Below are 6,678 nucleotides of genomic sequence, written 5' to 3'. Positions count from 1 at the left end.
AAATGTTGGCAGTAAGCCTGTATTATTTATATGAAGTCATAGAATGGTGACAGCAGACAAAGAGGACGTTCTGCCCGCCCTGTCTCTGTCACAACCTAGCGGGGCATGCACACGCGTTATTTCCTATGTGAAAATTCGGGGAGATCAATGTTGTTTCCTCCTGGAGCCTCAGCTTGTTCTGAATTTCAAACTGTGGAAGGTAATCGACCTACAAAATCCACAAAGTTGTAATGCATTCCTCTCAATCATCAATAACATCATTCACATCTTCCACTTCTTTGCTGCACCTCTTTCCAAACATTGCAAACTCCACTTGCATCGTTCATCCTGATATTTTTTCTCTTTGACATTTTAATATGAAGTTGCACAACCAATTTTAGTCAAGTTTGTGTGGGTGAATATGTGTCCATCCCCTCGGGGAACTGAACCGCATTGACACACACAGAGGAACACACACCGACACAAAGAACGAGAGTGACAGAGGCCGAAGGAGAGACAAACACCCAGAAAGCAAGAATGTCACCAACTTGGACAATTATTGTTTCATTTCAGACTGCAAATGTAGTGAATATTTGCAGATGAACTGAAGTCAGAAACACGGGGGTGTTTGGGTGGTTTTCTTCTTCATTTGACCGATAATTTATTCTGCAGACAGTTTGTGTCAAACAGGAATGAGAAGAAGTGGAGTTGGCAGGATTCGAACCACGTGGAAAAACGCCTTAACCACTCGGCCAGAACAACGGTGTAAAGGCTGCATGTTGTTTGTTTAAAATAATAGAATGAATACAGGGAGTTCCAGTGAAAGAAGGTCTTCCAGTCCGTGCCATTACCTCACCTTTTCCCAGTCACCCTGGGATTTACACTGTCTCTCCTCATTCTTCCAACTGAAATACAACACGGCACAGCTCAGCTGCCCCTTCACCGCACGGAGAATCTTTTGGAAGCGTCTCAAATAACAAAGCACCAGAAAGTTTGACAGCGGTGGGAGTAAAGCCCAAATCACCAGAGAGATCGAAACCTGAACCAGCGGCTAAGCCCACTCAGCCTCACTACCACATTCAGATTAGACACAAAGATTGTCTTCACCAACATTGACACTGAATTAGAATATAAAAAATAATGTTCAGGAATTGGCCATTCGGACCGTCGAGCATTCTCAGTTACTTAATAAAATCATCTGAAATCTTCAATCAACCTCCGCTTTGTAACATCCAGAAGTTTAGTTGCTGAACAGTCTCCACTCAAAATAATGAGAGAAATGTCCTGTTAACTGCTTTTTTGTTGTTGCTGATATGAAGTCAGAGAACTAACATGGGTAATGTTTGGGTGGTAAAAATGGGAAACTGAACCACATTGACAGACACAGAAAATCACAAATATGCACGTTGTTAAGATTTGAACTTGTGCTTATTTTCACACTGTCTTTCAATGTGCAGAAAGTGGAGCTGTGATCAGCTTATAGCTCAGAAGATGCACAGCAAGAATGTACATAACAGGCTGATGCTCACGGTGCCTGTTTGGACTCGGTGAGCTGCATCTTACGATTGAGACCATTTAATTGTCGTTCATCGAGTCCGGTTCCAAATTCCGTGCTAGAAATCATAAGAAAACTCGCTAAATTGGCCTATTGTCTTGAATTCAAAGCATCACATGGAAGATAAGAAAGTTAATCTTAACCGTGGTGTTAGGAAACAACACATGACAGAATGTTACAGCAAAGAAAGAGGCCATTCGGCCCTGTGTGCTGCTTTCAAAGAGCAGTGTGATTGGTTGATCTGAATATTCAAAGATATTCGTCATTTAGGAAGAATGGGCAAAAAGGGAAAGGAGGCGGAGTCGCGCTGTAAATAAGGAACGAGATTGGTACATTAGTGAGAGAGGATCTCAGATTGAAGGATCAAGATGTAGAATCAGTTTGGGTGGAGCTAAGAAACAGCAAGAGGCAGCAAACATTGGTGGGCGTTGTTTATAGGCCGCCAAACTGTAGTGGAGTTTACTTTTACAAACTTTGACCAAATTGTCCGTGTCGGATGAACACAAGTGTCCTCTTCAGCCAATGAGAAGAGCCATTGCTGTTCGCTGGAACATGAAATCGATACTTTCCTCCTTTAAGACAGTTCTTAAAGCCTCCCCCTTTGACCGAGCTTTTAGTCATCTGACCGATTATGTGGCTCAGTGTCACACTTTGTGATAAAATGCTCCTGGGGAACGCCTTGTGACGTTTCATTAGGAAAAAGGAGCTTTATAAATATAAGTTGTTGTTGTAGTCCATACATAGAAAGAGACAAACTACTCTTGTCTCTTTCATCCTGATATTTTTCACTGTAACATTGTAATGTGAACTTGCACCACTGACGTGAATACAGTTTCTGCTCGTAAAAATGTGTTCACCTCCTCAGGGAACTGAACCACATTGACCCACACACAGAGGAACACAGACAGGTATACACCGAGAGTGACAGAGGCCTAAGGAGAGACAAATGCCACAGTAAAATCATGTTACCAAATTGGCTCCGTTTTGTTTTCCATTTCCAACTGGAGATTTGCAGAAGGCTGACAAATGAACGGAAACAAGAGAACACGGGTGTGTTTGGATCGCTTTCCCTCGATTCAAACGATAATTAGCTCTGTCTGTGCGCCGATAAAATCCAAAATAATGAGAAACGTAGTCGGCAGGATTCGAACCTGCGGGGGTAAAGCCAATGGATTTCTAATCCATCGCCTTAACCACTCGGCCACGACTACAGAAGCTGGTCCCCTACTACTATTATTTGTATGAAATCATGCAATGGTTACAGCGGAGAAAGCGGTCTTTCTGCCCGTCCTGTCACTGCCATTACCTGATCTTTTCCCCGGAACCCACACAAACTGGGAATGAAAGAGTGAGAATGATCCAACCCAACCAATTACTGCCTCATCAGTCTACTCTCCATCATCAGTAAAGTACTGGAAGGAGTCATCAACAGTGCCATCAAGCGGCACAGACTTAGCAATAACCTGCTCACCGATGCCCAGCTTGGGTTCCGCCAGGGCCACTCAGCTCCTGATCTCGTTACAGCCTTGGTTCAAATATAAACAAAAGAACTGAACTCCCGAGATGAGTTGAGATCAGCATTTGACCGAGTGTGGCATCAAGGTGCCCGAGCACAACTGGAGTTAATGGGAATCAGGGGGAATCTCTCCGCTTGTTGGAGTCATACCTAGCACAAAGGAAGATGGTTGCGGTTGTTGGAGGTCAGTCATCTTAGCTCCAGGACATCACTGCAGGAGTTCCATAGGGTAGCGTCCTCGGCCCGACCATCTCCAGCAATGAACTTCCATCCATCATAAGGTCAGAAGTGGCGATGTTAGCTGATGATTTCACAATGTTCAGCACCATACCCGACTCCTCAGATACTGAAGCACTCCATGTCCAAATGCATCAAGATCTGGTCAGCCCAAGCCTGGATATTGCCAAGTGGCAAGTAACATTCGCACCCCACAAGTGTCAGGCAATGACCATCTCCAACACGAGAGAATCCAACCATCGCCCCTTGATGTTCAATGGCATCACCATCACTGAATCCCTCACTATCAACATCCTGGGGGTTCCCATTGACCAGGAACTGAACTGGACTAGCCATCTAAATATGGTGGCTACAAGAGCAGGTCAGAGGTTAGGAATCGTGCAATGTGTAACTCACCTCCTGACTCCCAAAATCCTGTCTACCATCTACAAGGCACAAGTTAGGAGTGTGATAGAATACTCCTCACTTGCTTGGATGAGTGCAGCCCCCGCAACACTGAAGAAGCTGGACACCATCGAGAGCAAAGCAGTCCACTTGACTGGCACCACATCCACATTCACTCCCTTCACCACCGATGCACAGAAGCAGCAATGTGTACCATCTACAAGATGCACTGCAGGAATTCACCAAGGCTGCTTAGACAGTAGCGTCCAAACCCACGACCATTACCAGTTGGAAGGACAAGGGCAGCAGATAGATAGGAACACCATCACCTTCAATTCACTCACCATCCTGACTTGAAAATATATCGCCGTTCCTTCACTATCACTGGGTCAAAATCCTGGACCTCCCTTCCTAACAGCACAGTGGAAGTACCTACACAACATGGACTGCAGCAGTTCAAGAAGGCAGACCACCTTCCCAAGGGTAACTAGGGATGGACAATAAATGCTGGCCCAGACAGCGAAGCCCACATCACGTGAATGAATAAAAAAACAAGATCCAGGTTTACCTGCAAATTATATTGCCTTGAACTTCTGACCAAAGTAAAGCACTGCAAACGTCAGTGTCTGGAGCAAGTCTGACATATTTGCTCGGGTGTGGAACCAGCTGAAGCTTTTAATATTGGTCTTCTTAACACCGAGTTTCCAAATGGGAATTGTTCAATGGCTTGAAAGCGAAAAAAACAGGGCTAAGGAGAAAGAGAAGGAAATTGTCATTAATTATAAAGCTCTTTGTCCAAAACTGACATAGACAGCATGGTGGAAGGTCCTCTTACTGAGCTGTGCCATTTGATGATGACATTGTTGATCAGTCTGTCTCCAGCATTCCTAATGAGAACAGCCGAATTCCATTTCTTCAAAACAAAGACCCAAAGTGCTGCTGCATGACGTCACCGCTTAACATTCCAGACAGCTCCATTGGGATCTTTACAGCGCAGGGTTTATAGAGGCGAGTGAGGTCATATTCGCTTCACATATGATGGAGCTGCGGTTTGAAAGCTGGCAAGAGCATTATCCAAGCTTGTTTATTCAAGTGAGTGAAAGTTCAATAATTTCCGTTTGTTGTAAATATGAACACGACGGTTGCAATCCTGCTGACTAAAGTTTTCACCATTTTTGATTTTAACCAAATTAACTATCAGTTAATTACAAGGAAACCCATCCAAATACGTCCGTATTTTCTGATTTTCATTCATTTGTCAACATTCAGGAAATTTGCTTTCAGAAATGGAACAAACACTGAGCCAAGTTGGTGACACCCTTGCTTTCTGGGTGTGTGTCTCTCTTTACGCCTCTGTTAATCTCGATGTTTTTCTCTCTGTGTCTGTTCCTCTGTGATTCTCAATGTGGTTCAGTTCCCTCAGGGGGTTAAAACGTTTTTAACGTCGCAAACTTGATTCACATTAGTTGTGCGAATTCATGTTAAAATGTCACAGACAAAAAGTATCAGCATGAAAGATAAAACAGGAGACTGGCCCTTTCTATATATATCCTACAACAACAACTTAAATTTATAAAGCGCTTTTAACCTAATGAAACGTCACAAGGCGTTACCCAGGAGCATTATACAACAAAGTATGACACCGAGCCACATATTCGGTCAGATGACTAAAAGCTCGGTCAAAGGGGGAGGCTTTAAGAATTGTCGTAAAGGAGGAAAGTATCGATTTCATTTTCCAGCTAACAGCAATGGTTCTTCTCATTGGTGAAGAAGTCGCTTGTGTTCAACCTAAACAGACCATTTGGTCGGAGAAAGTTGTCTCTGGTAGAGGTCCGGAATGAAAAAAAAATGTCAAAAGTTGCCTCCATAATCCAAATGTCAAGCCTTATTGGTCGTTTCCCTGATGTCCAGTGACTGGGAATCGGCGCTTCCATTGGACCAACAGCGAATAGGCTGGAGGGCATTGGAAATTGAAAGTTTCACATGAGCAGCTTGTGGGACTATTTACCTCACTGTCGGTTTCATGTTCCAGATCACAGAAACCGTTGTTTTCATTGGCTGAAGAAGTCGTTTATCTTGAACCTTAACAGGCAGTTTTATGGTGAAAGAGATCTGAACTGAAAAACAATAGGCAAAAGCAACGTAGATCAGCCAAACCGAAATAAGTTGGCCTAACGTCCCTGGTGGTCTAGTGGTCAGGATTCGGCGCTCTCACCGCCGCGGCCCGGGTTCGATTCCCGGTCAGGGAATGTCGTGTTATTGAGTTTTTTTAGAACGAGCGTTGATCACTCGTTGACTGGAAACGTTTTAAACCCCACCAGAATCAGAGGAGTGAGGGGTCAAGGGCACCTTAAGAGCTAGAAAACATCACACTTGGTTCAAGTGGAATGAAGCAAGAGGAGAGGAGAAGGGCTGGTTGCAAAGCACTGACGATAGAAATGTTGGTGTGAGGCAAAATATGCGTGGGAGAAGAACGAATTTTGCTGCCTACTGTTTGCACCGGCACAAATGTCACTTCTGATGGATCAACCAATCACAACTGCTCTTTGAAACCAGCACGCCCGGCCGATTGGCCTCTTTCTGTGCTGTAACTTTCTATAATTTTATGTTTCCCAACAGCACGGGTCATTCTGCCATTGTATAATCCACTCGAGTGAGATGTACTTTCTTACCTTGTATTCGGCTCTTTTGAAACCAAAACACGGAGCAAATTCAGTGAGTTTTCTTGCCATTTCCAGCACGAGATTTGTCACGAGACTAATTGAGCGACACATTAATGGTGCCAATCCTTCACTGGAGCTCACCGCGTCCAAGGTGCACTGTTATCATCAGCCTGTCATGTACCTTCCTGCAGTATATCTGATGAACAATATAAGCCTATCACAGCTCTGCTTTCTTCACATTGAAAGCCAGTGTGAAAATCAATTTCAAAGCTGAACAACTGGGAGGGGAGTGACTGTGGATAATGGGCACTGGGTACATTCCTATAATCAGTATCTGGGAGAAC

General features: G+C 44.1%; 2 non-coding genes across 2 annotated transcripts; one reads left to right on the top strand and one right to left on the bottom strand.

Moving 5' to 3' along the window:
• Positions 1-2,664: 2,664 nt before the first annotated feature.
• trnas-aga (transfer RNA serine (anticodon AGA)) lies at positions 2,665-2,745 on the bottom strand. The gene has a single exon. It is a non-coding gene; the product is annotated as a tRNA-Ser (tRNA).
• A 3,103-nt stretch (positions 2,746-5,848) lies between these two features.
• On the top strand, positions 5,849-5,920 carry trnae-cuc (transfer RNA glutamic acid (anticodon CUC)). Its single transcript has one exon. It is a non-coding gene; the product is annotated as a tRNA-Glu (tRNA).
• Positions 5,921-6,678: the final 758 nt, after the last annotated feature.

The sequence above is a fragment of the Cetorhinus maximus genome, unplaced genomic scaffold (genome assembly GCF_964194155.1).
Source record: "Cetorhinus maximus unplaced genomic scaffold, sCetMax3.hap1.1 HAP1_SCAFFOLD_417, whole genome shotgun sequence".
Classification (NCBI taxonomy): Eukaryota; Metazoa; Chordata; class Chondrichthyes; order Lamniformes; family Cetorhinidae; genus Cetorhinus; species Cetorhinus maximus.
Note: the sequence above shows the minus strand (reverse complement) of the source record. Positions and strands in the feature narration are given on the sequence as shown.